Source organism: Thrips palmi, unplaced genomic scaffold (assembly GCF_012932325.1).
Source record: "Thrips palmi isolate BJ-2018 unplaced genomic scaffold, TpBJ-2018v1 HiC_scaffold_6, whole genome shotgun sequence".
Classification (NCBI taxonomy): Eukaryota; Metazoa; Arthropoda; class Insecta; order Thysanoptera; family Thripidae; genus Thrips; species Thrips palmi.
This window is the reverse complement of record NW_023144633.1, coordinates 7444364-7462455: the sequence shown is the minus strand read 5'-3', so window position 1 is coordinate 7462455 and position 18092 is coordinate 7444364. Positions and strand designations below refer to the sequence as shown.

The following is an 18092-nucleotide window of genomic DNA, read 5'->3' as shown; positions in this document are numbered from 1 at the left end:
CCCCAGCGTCCCCATCGCGGTCCCCCTCGCGCCTGCGCGGCGGCGCGGCGTTGCGCGCACGGCCCCGGTGGACGAGGTGGACGAGAAGAGCAACAAAAAGCACGACTGTCCGATCTGGCGGCCGGCATGCCGTCGGCATGGCCGTCGGTGGCCGTGGTCGCGGCCTGTGCGGCAGGCAGGCGGCTCGGCTGCTCGGCTCGGAACGGCCCGGTCGCCGAGGCACTGGCAATTATCTTGAGAAAACCAACTAGGCTTGCTTCGCCTGGCCGGCGTGCCCGGCGCGCCCGGCTCCACGGTGCTGGGGGCAAGGCCTGGCGTCGGCGTCCTCCACGGGGTCTTCGACGGGGTCCTCGACGAGGTGCCGGCCGCTACGCATGGCACTGAGGAACCACGAGGCAGAGCAACCAAAAAGCTCTGGTTGCTCGATTCAAACATCCCGTGAATTCTTCCAGTGCCATTCGTAGAAGCCGGCGTACTGCTGCAGCGGCGATGGTGGCGTGGTGGCGGTGGTGGTAATCCTCTTGAAGGCACTGGAGACTGGGTGCCGGAGGTGCCGGGCGTGGCGGGCACCTGTTGAAGTCTAACCAGGACCAGGATGGCCATGGCAGGAGCCGACGGCAAGAGCCGTGCACCGGCCCGGCAGGCGGCTGACTAGTGACTGGTGTCCTGAAGCCGAGCCGAAGCCGGCCGCTCGGGACCAACTGAGGGCAGGCGGACCGGGCGGGCGGGCGGGCAGGACGCGAGGCGCGGTCGGGGCCCCGGTGGGGGGAGAGGCGCGGGGGGCGGCGCGGGGGGCGGCCGGGTGGGGCAGAGAGCCCGAGGCTCGCGGCGGCCCGGCCAGGTCGGTGGCCGTACGGCCGCACAGGGAACAGAGTCACACAGGTAGATCCGGGGAAGGGGGAGGCCGTGGCCGCTGCCGTGGCCGCCGTGCCGCCGGCCGGCCAGGCTGCCGTAGGCTGCCCAGGTGAGCGAGGCGGTACTCCTAGTCCCCGAGGATCGCCTGGATCGGCCCGGCGGCGCGGCGGCGCGGCGCGGGGCAGAGGCAGCGCGGGAAAGCCTGAGTAGAGACGAGAGCGGTGGTGCGGCTGCTCCGAGAGCCGGTCCGCGACTGGTGAGGATCCCGCCGGGACGTGCACTTACAAGACGGGCAACAGCCGCGACGCGGGGCGGGGCGGGCCCACCGCGGAGGGGAGGGAAGGGGGAGGGATCCGCGCCTAGCCGTGGAAGGGGCACGCTGCGGGGCTGCGGGGCCTGCGGAAGGATGTCCGCGGGGAGGGAGGGGTTTAAAACAACTGGAGGGGATGGAGCAGTGACCACGACGGCGACCTGCTACACTGCACCGAGAGATAGTACTCCATCTCCAGGAGGATTATGTTTTAGAGCCAGAGTTGCGCGGCCAGTCTGTGCGTGCCTGTGTGTGTGTGTGTGTGTGTGTGTGTGTGTGTGTGTGTGTGGCGTGTCGTACTGTACAGTACCGGTCGGGGCCCGCCTTGCCTAGCCGAGGGGTGGGGGGCTGCCTCCCCCAGGTGAGCCCCAGCGTCTCTACCCCAGCGGCCCGCCGCCATCCCCGTTCCTTTGCTGTTCGAGGGTCGATTCTGGGAGGCATTGTACTTTGTAGATCCAGTAGCACAAACCACCACCACTACCACCACCACCACCACCGTTACAGCACCACAGCAAGCAGGGTACAGGCAGAACCAAAACGCGCAGCGCGGCGCGCGAAAATCGCCGCCAAACTGGCCCAGCGCACGGCGACTGCGTCACTGCGTCCGCTGCGTCCAACGCAGCACACCTCAGCTAACGCTGCACCAGTGCAACAAAAGCCAATAAAATTCCGACGCGCGCGGCGCGTCGCGGCGCGGCGCCCTTGGTGGGAAACCGAGCCGCCGGCCATCACCACAAACAAAACCGAGGGAAAAAGAAAAACTCCGTCATAGCTTGATGAGTGAGTGGGGGCTGGGCCCTGGCAGGGCCATGGGCCGCCATGGGCCATGGACGCCATGGACGTGGCGATGTGGCTCCAGCAGTGCGGCAGGGCACTGGCAGGGCACTGGCAGGGCGGTCACCACCCCCACCTCCACGGCTAGGCGGCCAGGCCGGTGGGCTCTTCCTCTCCGCGGTGCCCGCCTGGTGCCCGCTGCAGACTGATTTCGAGAGTCGTTTTCATCGCTCTGCCTCTCTCGCACTTACACGGGGTCGCCCCACGAGTGCGAGAGAGACAGTCTCTCGGAACGAGTCCGCGCTGCTCGCGGTTTCGCGGTGTGCACGTCGCCGTGTCCTCCGGCCCTTGGAGCGCCCCGCGCCGCCCTGGGCCCTTCCGGCGGGGCGGCCAAGGCGGCACCATCAGTCGCCAGGGAATTAGAGAAAGAGAATTACACACTTCGCGGATTCAATTTGCATGCGTGAGCAGCGCGGCCATCGTCCATCTCTCTGTCTTTCTCTCTTTATCTGACTCTCGGACCGTTGCTGATGCACGCGGACGCACAGTGGACTAGAGAGCTGGCGCAGGCGGCCAAAACTCTAGACGCGTTTTGAGCTCCAGAGTCGCTACGCAGGACTCGAATCAAGCATGTGACCCCACCAATAAATCCCTCGTTCGAAGAGCAATCCATTGGTGGGGGTCACACGTTCGGTTCGAGTCCCATTTAGCAACTCTGAGCTCCAAACCCGTCCGGGACTTTGACCGCGCCTCGCACCACTCTCGGACCACCATCGGGTTCTAACCAAAATCAAGCCCCAGCAAAGATGTACGTACAGAGCCTCCATTCGGGTAACTATCCTTGCCGCGCATGGGACGAGCTTTCTTCGTCCCTTCCCTTACCGCGTACGCCGACTCGCACGGCGTTACCCTGCTCCGTGCCCGACCCGCAACGAACGCCTATGCACGGGTCTTGTGGAGAGCAGAAGCATGACCCGCAGTGACAGCAACCGCGAGACGAACAGGCTTCGGCGTGCGCGTAGCGTAGCCAGCTTCTGCGCTGGCCTCGCTCTGAGGGCACGCCGTACACCGCACGTTCTCGCTTTCACTGCCATGGGCCCGAGCGTCGGACTGGTCTGTCATCTCTCGACGATTTTGAGGCCCAGCCGCAAGGCCGACGACAGCTACCGCACATCCGTTACACGAATGGAGGACTCTGATGTACGTACATCTTTAACTCTTAGTTTTGCCGCAATCTCACGTTTCGGCCGGGATCGGAAATCAGACGGATCGAGAGGACCCTCTCTATTCCTCGTCGTGGTCCTTGCGCGGCGCCGCGGCCACTGCCCACGCCACTGCTGGCCCCGCGCCTGACTGGCGCATCTGACCATTCGGCCTTACAGGGCTACACCGCTCAGACCCCAGCAGGACGTCCAGAGACGCCCCAGCGGCCGGCTCGAGGCGCTGGAGAGCCCAGCCTGGCACTGACTGTACAGTGTACAGCACCGCGAGAGAAAAGGGCATTTCGGCGGCGCGGTGCCGGCCAGGCCCGCCGGCCCGCCAGGCCCCTACACCGCGAGCGGGCCGCCACTGCACAGTGGGCCAGAAGACCAGCGGAGGCGGTCAAAATCCTGGACGCGTTTTGAGCTCCAGAGTCGCTACATGGGACTCGAACCGAACGTGTGACCCCATCCGAACGAGGAGTCCATTGGTGGGGTCACACGTTCGGTTCGAGTCCTGTTGAGCGACTCTGGAGCTCAAAACGCGTCTTGAGTTTTGGCCGCCTCCACCGGTCTTCTGGCGCACTGTGCACTGCCGCGAGGCTGCATGACCGATCATGAGTTCTATTCCCTTTATGTCGCTGGCGTGGCGTGGCTCGGCGCGCGGCGCTCGCGGACCCGAGACTGAAGGCTGGCCCACTGTGGCTGGCCCGGCGTGGACCGTGGACGTGGAGCCCACCGGTCTGACTCATGGCCTTACAGGGCTACACCGCCAACGACAGCCAGCAGCCAGCGCACAGTGGGCCAGAAGACCGGCGCGGGCGGCCAGAACTCAAGGCGCGTTTCGAGCTCCAGAGTCGCTAAATGGGACTCGAACCGATCAAGTGACCAGCAATGGATTGCGCTGCGAACGAGGACTCCATTGGTGGGGTCACACGTTCGGTTCGAGTCCTGTTTAGCGACTCCGGAGCTCAAAACGCGTCTAGAGTTTTGGCCGCCGGCGCCGGTCTTCTGGTCCACTGTGCGGTGACGACGCAAACGGAGCCTTTTCTGGCAGGGTCGCCTGGCCGGCTGGCGTCCGGGGTGCCAAGCGGTGCCACGCGGGGCGAAGCGCGAAGCTTGCACCGAGGAATGGAATAGAAAAGCGGGTGCACCCCACCGACCCCACCCCACGGCGGCCGAGGCCGAGACCGAGGCGGGCAGGGCGCGGCTGGCAAGGCGGCGGCAGCGTCCCCCTCGCAAGACGAAGACGGGGTGCACGGCAACTACCACGCCGACGACGGCGCGCAGGCCGCCGCGGCACCCGGGATAGGGTTCCCGCGGCGGGTTCCGTTGCTTTGTTCAATTTCCGGGACCACAGGCAGCGCGTACAGCGCACTGCAGACTGAGAGTCGCTTTCGTCGCTCTGTCTCTCTCGCACCCATAAGATGGCCCCATGAGTGCGAGAGAGACAGAGCGACGGAAACGACTCTCGGAATCAGTCTGCAGCCCGCGCCGGCTAACTTTGGCCGAGTGGACTCTCAAGGACGCGCGCGGCCCGCAACCGCATCCACAGCCTGTCCGGCCAAACTTCGGCCGCGCGCGCCCGGCCCGCGAGGCACCGCCTTACTCGGGACCGGCTGTGGAACCCGAGGTACCGAGCGCGGGTACCATGCGCCGCGACGCGCCGCGTGGCGGTACACTGGTGGGGGCGGGCGAGGGGAGCGGCGATGACGGGAGCGAATCAGAGCGAGAGAGAGGGAGAAAGAGAGAGAGAGAGAGAGAGGAGAGACGGACAGACAGACAGATAAAGGCAGACGGTCCGCGCCGCCCAGCGCCTTGCCGCCACGTGTCTCTCCAGCAAGGAGTGCGATTTGACGGAGCACGGTGGATTTCCCAGAAAACCGGCGCCGGCGGCCAAAACTCTTGACGCGTTTTGGGCTCCCAGTCGCTAAATTGCACTCGAACCGAACATGTGACCCCACCGATGGATTGATTCCTCGTTCGGAGAGCAATCCCTTATCCCTTGGTGGGGTCACACGTTCGGTTCGAGTCCAATTTAGTAGTGACTCTGGAGCTCAAAACGCATCCGAGACCTTGACCAACGCCACTAGTTGGACCACTGTGTGGAGCGCCACCTTTGGCACGAGGTTGGAGTGTACGAAATCCCCAGCGTGCCAAACCCGCGGGGGAAGCGTCCGCGCCCCGCGTCCAGCTTTACGAGGAAAGCTTTGGGTTCGAATGCGATGAGGAAACCTCCGGGAAAACCGCGGCGCGGGAAAGCCGCCGTTGGGAAGTCGGCGCGCGCGGCGGCGATACCGGCGCACAGTGGGCCAGAAGACCGGTGGAGGCGGACAAAACTCTAGACGCGTTTTGAGCTCCAGAGTCGCTAAACAGGCCTCGAACTGAACGTGTGACCCCACCAATGGATTCCTCGTTCGGAGAGCAATCCATTGGTGGGGTCACACGTTCGGTTCGAGTCCTATTTAGCGACTCTGGAGCTCAAAACCCGTCTAGAGTTTTGTCCGCCTCCACCGGTCTTCTGGCCCACTGTGCGGCGACGAACGCCTCCAGCCAGCCCATGTCCGGAGGCAACGGCCTACGGCGCCGTGGTGGCCGCGGTGGCCGCGGTGCGCCGCCCCCACCCACCGGGCCGTGGTCGGGCCGTCATCAGTCAAAACCATGACTGACTGTCTCCACGGCCGGGGCCAGGCGGCCACCGCACCGCACCACCAGAGCCGCGCCGCTGCGCCGCCTGGACTCCATGGAATGCCTCATGCCATTAGGCATCAATGGAGGCACCGCGTCAGACGCCAAACAGCGTCAAAAAATAATTTGAAAGCCCACAGCAGCCCTCGTGACCAAAACCAAAATTCAATTTTAAAATCGCCAGGCGCGGTGTTAGACCGGCGTTCCGGGAGCCGGTCGGGTTCTTTCTGTGCGGAGTGTCCCGAAGTGTTTCACGGGGCGGACGGACGTGACGGCGGATTGCCCGCGGAGAGAGAGGACGGCGTTGAATTCGTTTTGATGACAAAAGCACGACTTCTCTCCCTCCGTGTCCCGGAGTCCCGGCGAGCCGTCGTGCCTCGGCTGAATCGGATTGTGATAAACGCGGCGAAATGGATTCAATTTTAAGTACATGGGCGCAGAGTGTTTCGGACTATGTACCCTGTATGTACACTGTAATCGCTAGAAGTCAACTCACCGGCACTGCGGGATGGCTGGCTGCGTCGTCTGTCCGGCTCGATCTGCCTGCCGGCCTGCCTGTCGTCGTCGACGACGTCCAATCTGCAACCAAGACGAAACACCACCGTGAGAATGCGCTGGCGACCACTTTTATTTCGATCAGCCCTGTCCAAACACTCTCTCTCTCTCTCTCTCTCTCTCTCTCTCTCTCTCTCTCTCTCTCTCGCACTCACGCACACCGGCAGGCATCCAGTCGTAAATTGGAAAGGGCATTAAGGGGTGGCGCTAGTACACTGCTACGCTACAGTGTGCTGGGCGGGCGGGGCAGCGCCGTGCAGGTGAGTCCGTTGCTAGGCAACCGGGCACAACAAACCCGCGACGAGGCAGCGCAAGGCAACCTCAGCATCGATTGTGCTGCCGCGGCCGCACGGGCCCCTCTCTCTCTCTTCTCTCTCTCTCTCTCTCTCTCTCTCTCTCTCTCTCTCTCTCTCTCTCTCTCTCTCTGTGGCACTACGCGGCCGACCACATTATTCAGAGGGCTGTCCCTAAATTGCGTCCCCTCAATTATTTCCCCTTTTCCGCCCGGCCCCCGAGCCAGCAGCACCCTTCGGCCGGCAGGCACGCCGACACAATCGAACCCGGCCCAAAATAGCGTTTTCTAACCGCGGGCCGATTCTTATCGAGGAGGCATTGGGGACGACGACGAGGGTGCGCAGAAAGCACGTCACCGCCAGTCAAAAACTGCGAGAAAGTTTTATTTTTATCGAGTTTTTTTTTTCTAACGGTGTGTCTGGATTGTAATCCATTCCTCCCCCCTGCTTTGTATTCAAAACATCATTAAAGCCGGCGCTGCACGGCTGGAAGGCACTGAGAGGCACTGGAAGGCTGGCCGTGGACTCCGTCGGGCAGCACGCGGCACGCGTTCGGGACGCATCCGCGGCGCCGTGTCCACACACGCGACTGGCGCCGGTCAGGCCACGCCGGCGCCGCCTCAACCCCACCGATCACCGAATTCGGAAACAGTGCTGCAAACATTTACGACACGCATCTTCCTCCACGCACAGTGGGCCAGAAGACCGGAGGAGGTGGCCACAAAACTCTTGGCGAGTTTTTAGCACCAGCGTCGCTGAATGGGACTCGAACCGAACGTGTGACCTCACCAATCGATTGCTTTCCGAACAAGGAATCCATTGGTGGGGTCACAAGTTAGGTTCCCATCAGCAGCTCTGGAGCTCAAAACGCGTCTAGAATTTTGGCCGCCTGCACCGGTCTTCTTCCCCACTGTCCCGTGTGCGGCTTCGCTGCCTCAGCCGGCAGAAACAGGGTGGCAAATTAACAAACTGGAAAAGCACCACCGCGTGACCCGCCTCGAGGAAAAAAAAGATAAAAATATAAATAAAACGCCCGGCCGAGATGACGCTCATTTGTTGCAGTGTGTTGGTACGCGTGGCTGGCCAAGCGCTTTCAGCTTCGCCGTGGCTTTGCCTTTTGCCCGTTCCGCCGCGTGGAGCACAGTGGGCCAGAAGACCGGTGGAGGCGGCCAAAACTCTAGACGCGTTTTGAGCTCCAGAGTCGCTAAATAGGACTCGAATCGAACGTGTGACCCCACCAATGGATTCCTCGTTCGGAGAGCAATCCATTGGTGGGGTCACACGTTCGGTTCGAGGCCCATTTAGAGACTCTGGAGCTCAAAACGCGTCTAGAGTTTTGGCCGCTCCACCGGTCTTCTGGCCCACTGTGTGGAGTAAGGAAGAGCAGAGAGGAGGCACTGCTCTGCCAGGGACTGCCGGACTGCGGGGCGATTCAGAAGATCACTCCGTCGCTCTGTCTCTCTCGCACCCTCATGGCGAGCCCCACGAGTGCGACAGAGAGACGAGACGACTTTTCTGAATCGCCCGGCTGACGCACACTAATGAACGACCGCCGAGTTTTTCATAGTTCGCGACGCGCTTGACGGCTAGTCCATCGCGGGCCTTTTTGTCCGGGGCCCCGACCGTCTCGGCCTCCTGGACGCTCCGTGGACGCACCGCGGACCGCGGCATGTCAAAGGCGAAGCTTTCAGTGTCCGAACGTGCGTGTGTGTGTGTGTGTGTGTGTGTGTGGGCGGAATGCGAAACGGCGAAATTTGTATTTTAAAATTGCCCTGCCGTGTCCATATGATTTAATTTCAGCGCGAGTTTCGGAAGTCCGTGATCAGAGCCGAGCAGTCAGAGAGCGTACTACGTATTTCGGAATGCCACTTACCCCGCCTTTTTCCAAGATTCTTTGTCACTATCTTCCCGAAATCTAAACTGCCTTCTCTACTGGCGAGCAGCGAAGATTCTCTACCCCTGAATCTCCACACCGCACGTACGTTAATTCCTGTCCACGCGACCGCGACGCCCCATGCGCCCTTATTACCCAGCGGGCTCCGTCTGTCTCTCTCGCACCGCCGCGGCGCCGCGGGCCGGGCCGCGAGTGCGACAGAGACGAGCAGCCCTGCGGTGCCCTGCGGCCGGAAGCGCGCTCTAAGGTGATGCGTACACGCACCGCGCCGAGGCACGCCAAGGCACGCCAGGCAGGACACGCTCGGCGGAGCGCGGTGAGCGTTTTGGCACGTGTCTCCTCCGTGGCGGACTTAATGAGGAGAAAGAGGCGCAAAGCACCGCGCAGCACCACGCGCCGCCAGGCCAGGGTGCGAAGCAGCCCCAAGCAGTGCCCGTCGACGAGCACGGCGACGACGAAGATGGCGGAAAACGCGCCACCCTTTGGTAGTGGGCCATGTGGCACACTGGTGCCCGTGGACGAGCACGGCGTCGTCGAGATCGGCGTCGACGAGCACGCGCGCCCACGACCGGCGTCAGGCGGACCAGGGCGACGAGCACGGGCGTCGACGAGCACGGCGTCCACCACACGGCGGCGTCCACGAACACGGCGTTCACCACGGCGTCCACGAGCACGGCGTCCACCACGGCGTCGACGAGCACGGTGTCCACGAGCACGGTGTCCACCACCACGGCGTCGACGAGCACGGCGTCCACCACGGCGTCGACGAGCACGGCGTCCACCACGGCGTACGAGCACGGCGTCCACCACCACGGCGGCGTCGACGAGCACGGTGTCCACGAGCACGTCGTCCACGAGCACGGCGTCCACCACGGCGTCGACGAGCACGGTCGTCCACGAGCACGGTGTCCACCACCACGGCGTCGACGAGCACGGCGTCCACCACGTCGTCCACGAGCACGGCGTCCACCACGACCACGGCGTCGACGAGCACCAGGACTCCCTTCTCCCGCCAAAACGCGTGCAATTTCCTCGCCAAGTTGCTCGGCAGCCCGGAGGCAGCTCCGCGGCGAGCCCCGCGCGCACTCGGCGCCTTTAGCATACAATAAGCACCCGGCCGGCCTGCAGCCTTGCCTGGCCTGGAGCAGTGTGGCTCAGATGACCACGATAGCGAACCAGAGCTGAACCGGGCGGCGCGCACACCACAGTGCACCACACTACGAGCACACGCGAGATTTCTTTCTTGCTAAATATTAAACTGAGAAACGGCCGGGCGAGGCGGCCGGGGCGCGCGTGCTCGCCAAACCTTGTTTGCGTGCGATAAGGCTGCCGTTTAGAGCGCGCAGCCCTTAGAGCGCAGCCCAGCGCGGCCGGCACGACGTCCACCATTTCAAACTCATCTTAAGGGCCCTGACTGGCAAAAAAACAACAAAACCACGAAACGTAAAACCCCTCTGTTTTCAGCACCCACAACACGCTGACAGCATACAACACCTACTTTCTCAGTAAACCACTCTTTCATATTTTCTTTCTGATTTTCCGAAATTATGGTTTTAAAAAACCCTAGGATAGCAGACTGCAGTGGCTCGAGCTCCATGATTCGGAGGAGCCAGAGCGATTGAGTGGAGGGGCCGTGGCGCCGTGCGGGTTGATTCTGAGCCCTGCCTTCGTCGCTGTCTCTCTCGCACCACAACGGGCCGCAACGTGAGTGCGAGAGAGACAGAGCGATGGTGCTCGGAATCAGCCCGCTGGCTCGTAGAGACCCTCCCGTCTCTACTGGCTCGTGGCGCACAGTGGGCCAGAAGACCGGTGGAGGCGGCCAAAACTCAAGACGCGTTTTGAGCTCCAGAGTCGCTGAATGGGACTCGAACCGAACGTGTGACTCCACCAATGGATTGCTCTCCGAACGAGGAATCCATTGGTGGGGTCACACGTTCAGTTTGAGTCCTGTTTAGCGACTCTGGAGCTCAAAACGCGTCCGGAGTTTTGGCCGCCTCCACCGGTCTTCTGGCCCACTGTGTGGCGGCCGCCGGGCACGCGGTGCGCACGCGCGCGCGGCACGCAACGACACGGCCGTGCGCATCGCGCTTTGAAATCTCGAAAAGACTTCCAGAAAGTGAGCCCCCGCTCCCTCAGAAAGCCCCCGGCCCGGCCGCCCGCCCCCCGGCCCGATATGCTCGGTGCACAGGTGACCCGGGCCGCGGGGGGCGGGGCGGGGGCGGGGCGGGGCGGCCCGCGGGCACGAACCGCGGCGCGACTTGGCCCTTGATGACAGGCCGTGTGCAGCGGACCAAGCGGAGCACTCACTGTCGCCGTGCCCTTCTCCACAGCAGCAAAAAACAAAACGAGAAGAAAAACAACCCACAAAGTGAAATGGCGGATAATGACTTCAAACGCAATTTTAAACACAAAAATTTGAAAATTGCATCTAGTTTTTATTTGGATAAGTAACGACAACGTTACAAAATTGGCGTTTGCGAGGGGAAAATCACTGTGACCCGACTACTCCCTATTACGTTCTATTACGCTATTACAGAAGGCTTATTACGCTCGAAAATACCCAGATTTAGGCTAAAATCGGACTCTAAATAGGGAAAACTTAATAGATTTGACTATTACGCTATTACTATTCCGCGTAATACTAGGAATCAGTGACCCGACTATTACGCGAGTGATTTCCCCCTCGGGCGTTTGATACGTACAAAATAGTTAATGGCGAAAAACGTAATTTACATTTTTTAAACACGTCTTTCATCATGATTTTCACCGTTGTCCAATTTCGCTACAGACCCGTGCGCACCGAGCAACTTCTTCCGCGGAATCAGATCGCCCGCAGCGCGCTGCAGCGGCCCTCCACCACACCGGAAGACGACCGCAAACTTTATCAAAATAACGTGCTTCGCCTTCTCCGTTCCGCTGGGTAAAGACCCTCGTCTTTCCGCTCAAAAAAATAACACCCCTGCTTCGCCGTGTGTGACGTTCCTCCTTACATATTCCAAAACAACACGATCTCGTGCGCGGGGCACGGCGGCACGGCGGCACGGCGCAGTCGGTTTTGATTTAGTCGTTATCTCTTCGTGAGCAGGCGAGTCGGACTGCATATGAAACGAGGCGGTCCATGCCGCCGCGCTGCCGCGGCCAAACGCTAAACGGTCCAAAAGCGTCAGCAAAACGAGACCCGTTTCGTTTTGGATGCCTCTTCCTCCACTGCACTGCGAAGCGGCAGGCCGGGACTCACATCGCTTAGTGGGCCAGAAGACCGGTGGAGGCGGTCAAAATCCCGGACGCGTTTTGAGCTCCAGAGTCGCTAAATTGGACTCGAAACGAACGAGTGACCCCACCATTGGATTGCTCTACGAACGAGGAATCCATTGGTGGGGTCACACGATGGTTTCGAGTCCCATTTAGCGACTCTGGAGCTCAAAACGCGTCCGGGATTCTGGCCGCCTCCACCGGTATTCTGGCCCACTGTGCGTCGCGGCGCGTTGCGGCCGTTTCTCGAGCTCTACGCCAAAGCGGCGCGACGCCGCTGTCCTTTGCAGTGTAGACGGCACGGCAAAGACACGGGGCATATTCGCAATCCTGTGGTCAGCCGTGGCCGCTGCGGGGCGGGGCGTGGCGTGGCGGGGAGTGGCGCGGCGGGGCCCCGGCCGTGGCGCCGACAACACCCGATACACTTTTCTTCTTATTCTAATTACCCCTTACTCGTGTTTTCCTGTTTTCCCCGTCCATTTCAGGCAGCGAGTGGCGCGCCCTTTCCCACGATGGCACTGCAGCGCACTGCACAGCCTGCACAGCTAGCCACCTGATTCCGGAGAAGCGCTTCGTCGCTCTGTCTCTCTCGCACCCCTCAGGTACCCTGCGGGACGCCCCACGAGTGCGAGAGAGACAGCGCTACTGAACCGATCCTTCTGAATCATCAGGCAGCCTGTCGTTCGTGAGTTCAAAGTCCCCAAGCATCAAGATTTATTTAAAAGAACAAAAGAAAATCAAGGTTTTTTTTCGGTGTAGCAAGGAAACTGAACGGGGTCTCCAACGGTGCCATTTTGACGTGTTCACGTGTTCGAAGGGCAGACCGCTCGACTCCGCACGCCTTTCTGTGGCGCTGCTGGGGAACTTGAGTTATAGGCAGGTCGGCCGGCGGCGAGGTCTGCGAATACTGACGGCCTCAAGAGCGATTCCGCGCAGCGCTACGTCGCTCTGTCTCTCTCGCACCCCGACGCACAGTGGGCCAGAAGACCGGTGGAGGCGGACAAAACTCTAGACGGGTTTTGAGCTCCAGAGTCGCTAAATGGGACTCGAACCGAACGTGTGACCCCACCAATGGATTGCTCTCCGAACGAGGAATCCGTTGGTGGGGTCACACGTTCGGTTCGAGGCCTGTTTAGCGACTCTGGAGCTCAAAACGCGTCTAGAGTTTTGTCCGCCTCCATCGGTCTTCTGGCCCACTGTGCGACGCAACGCCCCACGAGTGCGAGAGAGACAGACGTTCGGAACGCCTCAGCAGGTCGCCAAGTCCGCGCCTCGCCCGCACGTGCTAGCACGCTCCTAAGTGCCGCCTTCCCCGGAGCGGCACCGCTGTCTGTCTCTCTCGCACCGCTTGCCGGACGGCCCACGAGTGCGAGCGAGACAGACGGCCGCTCTCGGCGGCGCGGCGTGCATCATTTCTTGCTTTTTATTTCGCGACCATCGCCGCATCTCATCGGGATATTGATGTGCTGCTGCTGTGATTGAAGGGCTCGCGCCGAGTGTGTGTGTGTGTGGTGTGTGTGTGTGTGTGTGTGTGTGTGTGTGTGTGTGTGTGACACACGGACGGGCGGGCGGTATGCAGATTGCAGGCACAATCAAGGGAAGCGACGCACTACGGCGGCCGAAGGAATCGGAGTCCTCCTCCTCCCTCTTCTCCTCCTCCTCGCACCAGTGGTGCAAACGGCAACCGTTTTTCTGTCTCTGTCCGCTCCTCCGCTTTCCGCAAAGTCAGAGACCTTCAACGTTCAACGGCGAAGAAGTCAGCCGACAAACGCCGCGTTTTCCGCAATTTTCCACAAAGTTTTCCGCGCGCTTCGCTTCCCCTCCGTGAAGGCGAACCATCACTCGCAGTGTAGCGCCGCGCGGCCTGCTCCAGTTGGTGCCCGGCAGCCCTGCGCGGCCCTGCCGCCAGCGCTGTGCCCTTGGATGGCTTTTTGACTACCCGAGTCCGTCAGTGCGTCGACCTACGATTCTGACAGCGTCGCTGTACCGAGGAGCAGCTCGCCACGCCGCGCCACGGCTCCAGCAGACGATTCCGAGAGTCGTTTTCGTCGCTCTGTCCCTCTCGCACCTGTTCGGGACGCCCCGTGAGTGGGAGAGAGACAGAGCGACGAAGACGACTCTCGGCAATCCCAGTCTCAGCCGCGCTCCGCTCCACCTCTCCGCTCCGGCCGTGGCTCCAGCGTGCTCCAGCGAGCTCCAGCCCACGGCAGGTTCAATGGCTCAACTTGAGCCGCGCACCGCGCGCCTAGCCTCGCAGCCTTGCCATAGGGCCCCGCGCCTCACAGTGGGCCAGAATAGCGGTGGAGGCGGCCAAAACTCCAGACGCGTTTTGAGCTCCAGAGTCGCTGAACGGGACCCGAACCAAACGTGTGACCCCACCAATGGATTCCTCGTTCGGAGAGCAATCCATTGGAGGGGTCACACGTTGGGCTCGAGTCCCATTTAGCGACTCTAGAGCTCAAAACGCGTCTCGAGTTTTGGCCGTCTCCACAGGTCTTCCGGCCCACTGTGCGCCTCTGCCGTGGGGCCCAAAGGGGCCCAGTGGGGTCAAGCAGGGGGCCACGAAGCCGGCAGACCAAAGCAAATCCCACTCCGCAGTCGGCAGCCAAACAAACAGCACTAAAAAAACGAGACGAATAAAAAAGGCCCCTCGGTTCTGGTGTTTGAACCCGCGACTGCTCCTGATCCGGCGCTTTCAACGCGGGTAATCGCACAGCGGCCGCTTTTTCTAGAGTAGCCGTGCCCCGGGGGCGTCGGGACGGCGTCGTCGGGACGCTCTGGGCAAAGCGACGTCCCCCCCCCCGTGCTTTTCCCCCGGCCGCCCCTGGCCCGGGCCGCGCAGTTACAGAGCGCAGCGCCGCGAAGCCACGGCAGGCGGCCAGGCAGAGCAGCCAGCCAGCGACTCTTTTGTTCAGTTTCGAAGGGCCCGGCCGACGGGCCGAGGCCGAAGGGCCGACCGACCCCGTTCGGTTTCATTTCCTCAGGAAATCCTCTCCGCCGCTCCGCAGCCAGCCAGCAGGCCGAGAGTCGTTTTCGTCGCTCCGTCTCTCTCGCACTCACGGGGCGTCCCGCGTCGGTGCGGGAGAGACAGAGCGACGAAAACGACTCTCGGAATCAGTCTGCAGCCATCCGCAGCCCCGCAGTTACAAAGGAGGATAAGTAGTGCGGTTGTCGTCTTCGATTAGTTCCAGCCGTCGCCGCAGCAGTCACGGCGCGCTCGCCTCGCTCCGCCGCGTACCGCCTCTCTCTCTCTCTCTCTCTCTCTCTCTCTCTCTCTCTCTCTCTCTCCCTCTCTGTCTCTCCCTCTGTCTGTCTCTCTCTCTCTCTCTCTCTCTCTCTCTCTCTCTCTCTCTCTCTCTCTCTCTCTCTCTCCTCTCTCTCTCCCGCGAGGGTGGTCATGTATTAATCCAGGGCGCCGCGATGTGATCGGCGTCCGTCGGCGTCCTGGACGACGCCGTCGTGCAACGCGCACCGCCGCGGTCGGCGCCGGGAGGCCGGAGACGTGCGTGCGTGCTTTTTCCATCCCGCTAACGATTTCCCCCGCGGGACGCTTCCGGACGGCGCCGGCCGACGTCGCTCTGCCTCTCTCTCTCGCACGCGAGGGAAGTCCCGCCGGCCGCGCGCGGCGTGAGGGAGACGGAAAGCAACCTTCGGAGTCGGTCCGCAGGGTGCCACATCTCGCAAACGGCGAGAGTCACTTTCATAGAGCGGCCACAAACAGAACGGCTCCATAAAAATTAAGGCGCACTGCGCGCCGCGCACCGCATGGGATGGCGCGGCGCGAGACGCACTATGGATACTTCGGCGCGTCCTGCGTCCTCCTCTTGCACGCCGATTCCGAGCGCTGCTGTCGTCGCTCTGTCTCTCTCGCACTCGTGCAGGACGCCCAACGAGTGCGAGAGAGAGAGAGAGAGAATACAAGAGAACGAGATGAAAAGAGAGAGGAGAGAGAGAGAGAGAGAGAGAGAGAGAGAGAGCGACGAGAACGGTGCTCGGAATCGTCGCTCTGCTTGTGCACTTCTGCGATGCGCTCATCGGGCGTGCCTGGGAGCGCGACCCTTCGAAGTCAGGCGATTATGTTAGAAACTTCCAGGCGCGTATCAAGTCTCTTTTTGTTGTAAGGAGGGAGGAGGGGGGGGGGGTAAAGCGTTGCTTTCTGCCAACTTACGGGGGCAAAGAAGTGCTATTGCAGACGGCCTATCTAGTACCCACGAAGGGGTAATTACCCCCTTCCCTCTCTCCTGGATCCGCACCTGGAAACTTCGGCGGCCGCGGGTGCGTTCGAGACGGGAACCACCACGCCGCCGCGCAGGGCCCCCTACTGTACACTGCAGAAATCCGTTCAACTAGACGCGAAGCAACGCACAGCAACGCGCAGCAAGGCGCGGCCGAACGCAGGCCCACCGGCAGGGCAGCGACAGCGTGGGAACACTAACAGGACCATCTCGGCGTGCTGGCGGTGCCTCCCCCGCCCCGCCCCACGCCGCCCCACAGTGGGCCAGAAGACCGGTGGAGGCGGCCAAATTTCTAGACGCGTTTTGAGCTCCTGAGTCGCTCAACAGGGCTCGAACCGAGCGTGTGACCCTATCAATGGATTCCTCGTTCGGAGAGCAATCCATTGGTGGGGTCACATGTTCGGTTCGAGTCCCATTTAGCGACTCTGGAGCTCAAAACGCGTCTGGAGTTTTGGCCGCCCCCACCGATCTTCTGGCCCACTGTGCGCCCCGCCACCAAAGCCATGGCTTGGCATGGCCGTCAATGGGACGACGCGGCGCCGCGGGGTTCGATTCTCAAAGCGAGTCCGGGGAAGTTTCCACACGCAGTGCCGCCCGATCGCCAAAGGATCGGCCCGTCGCCCTGTCTCTCTCGCTCCCGGACGGCACGCCCCGCGAGTGCGACAGAGACAGAGCGTCCCGCAGTCACAATCAGCGGCACGACGGCCTGCCTGACTCCCTGGCGCCGCCAACGCGGTGCGTTAAAAACCCATAAAACGTGAAAATGACAATTAAACTGTGGCCGCCCCCCTGCCCGCCACCGACGCAAAGTGCTGCCGAAAACAAGAGAAACAAAAACAAAAACAGAATCAAGGGTCCCGACTTTTTTGATTACGCTTCCCGGAGAGGGTCTGGGCGGGGCGGGGCGGGGCGGGGCGTGGTTGCGCGAAGCGGAGCATGGCGCGGCAAGGCGCGGCGGCGTGGCGGTGCCGCCGAATCAATTTTCGTCACCTCCCCGAGTCATCGTCAACAACAACGTCCGCCGTTGCCATGGCGACGGGGCCGCGCCGCAATCAAAGTCATTTGCTCACCGCGGCGTGGCCACCGGTCGCACCGTCTCTCTCGCACTCGTGGGAGGGGCGGCCCTCCGGGGCCGAGGGAGAGAGAGAGAGAGAGAGAGAGAGAGAGAGAGAGAGAGAGAGAGAGAGAGAGAGAGAGAGAGAGAGAGAGAGAGAGAGAGAGAGAGAGAGAGAGAAAGAGAGACGGAGAGCGCCGCCACCGTGCCGCCGCGATTAGGGCGAACAACGTAAACGCGCTTTAGGCTCGGGAAAAAAAATAAGAGGACGACACTGTAGCGCACCTCGTGGCAGTGGCGTGGTTCTGCCCCAACTTTCGCCCCCTGGCCCTTTTCACAAACACACACAGACACTGACACACACACACACACTTTTTACAAAAATTACAACCGCGGCGCCGCGGCGTGCCCTCCTCTTCCTCCATCGGCGGGACGCATATACGCGCGGTTATAACGACCCTAACGAGAGCTCCCATCCAGGCCGCGCGCAGCGCGCAGGCCGTCCCGCAGACTCATTCCGAGAGTCGTTTTCGTCGCTCTGTCTCTCTCGCACCCGCAGGGGGCGCCCCATGAGTGCGAGAGAGACAGAGCGACGAAAACGACTCTCGGAATGAGTCTGGTGCAGCGCGCACTTTCCCGGCCGACGACGCCACGCGTTGCTCCACGTTGCTCCGCGGCGCTTCGCGAAACGCACTCCGTCCGCTTGGCGGTGCTTCGCGGTGCTTCGCGGTACGCACTCGGCGTGGCGCGGCCGCACCCCCGGCAGTCCGTCTCTCTCGCACCCCTGCGGACCGCCGGGCCGCTCCGCGAGTGCGAGAGAGACAGAGCACGCGGGGCGCCGCCGGGGATCGTCCATTAATTATGACGCAACGCCGCGCGGCCGGGCGGGCACAGCGGGTACGCTGATAAACCGCGGACGGAAAACGACCGCGCCGCGCGGCGAGAAGCCGAACCGCGGCGATTCCCTTCTCGCTCACGTGATG

General features: G+C 62.1%; 1 protein-coding gene across 1 annotated transcript in view; it reads right to left on the bottom strand.

Annotated features, from left to right (window-relative positions):
• The window catches only part of LOC117651565 (transmembrane protein 43 homolog), a 42967-nt gene that overhangs the window by 24239 nt on the left and 636 nt on the right, over positions 1–18092 (bottom strand). The window contains exon 2 of the mRNA XM_034395680.1: positions 6323–6405. The gene's annotated coding sequence lies outside the window, so the exon portion shown is untranslated. The remainder of the gene's footprint in view (positions 1–6322; positions 6406–18092) is intronic.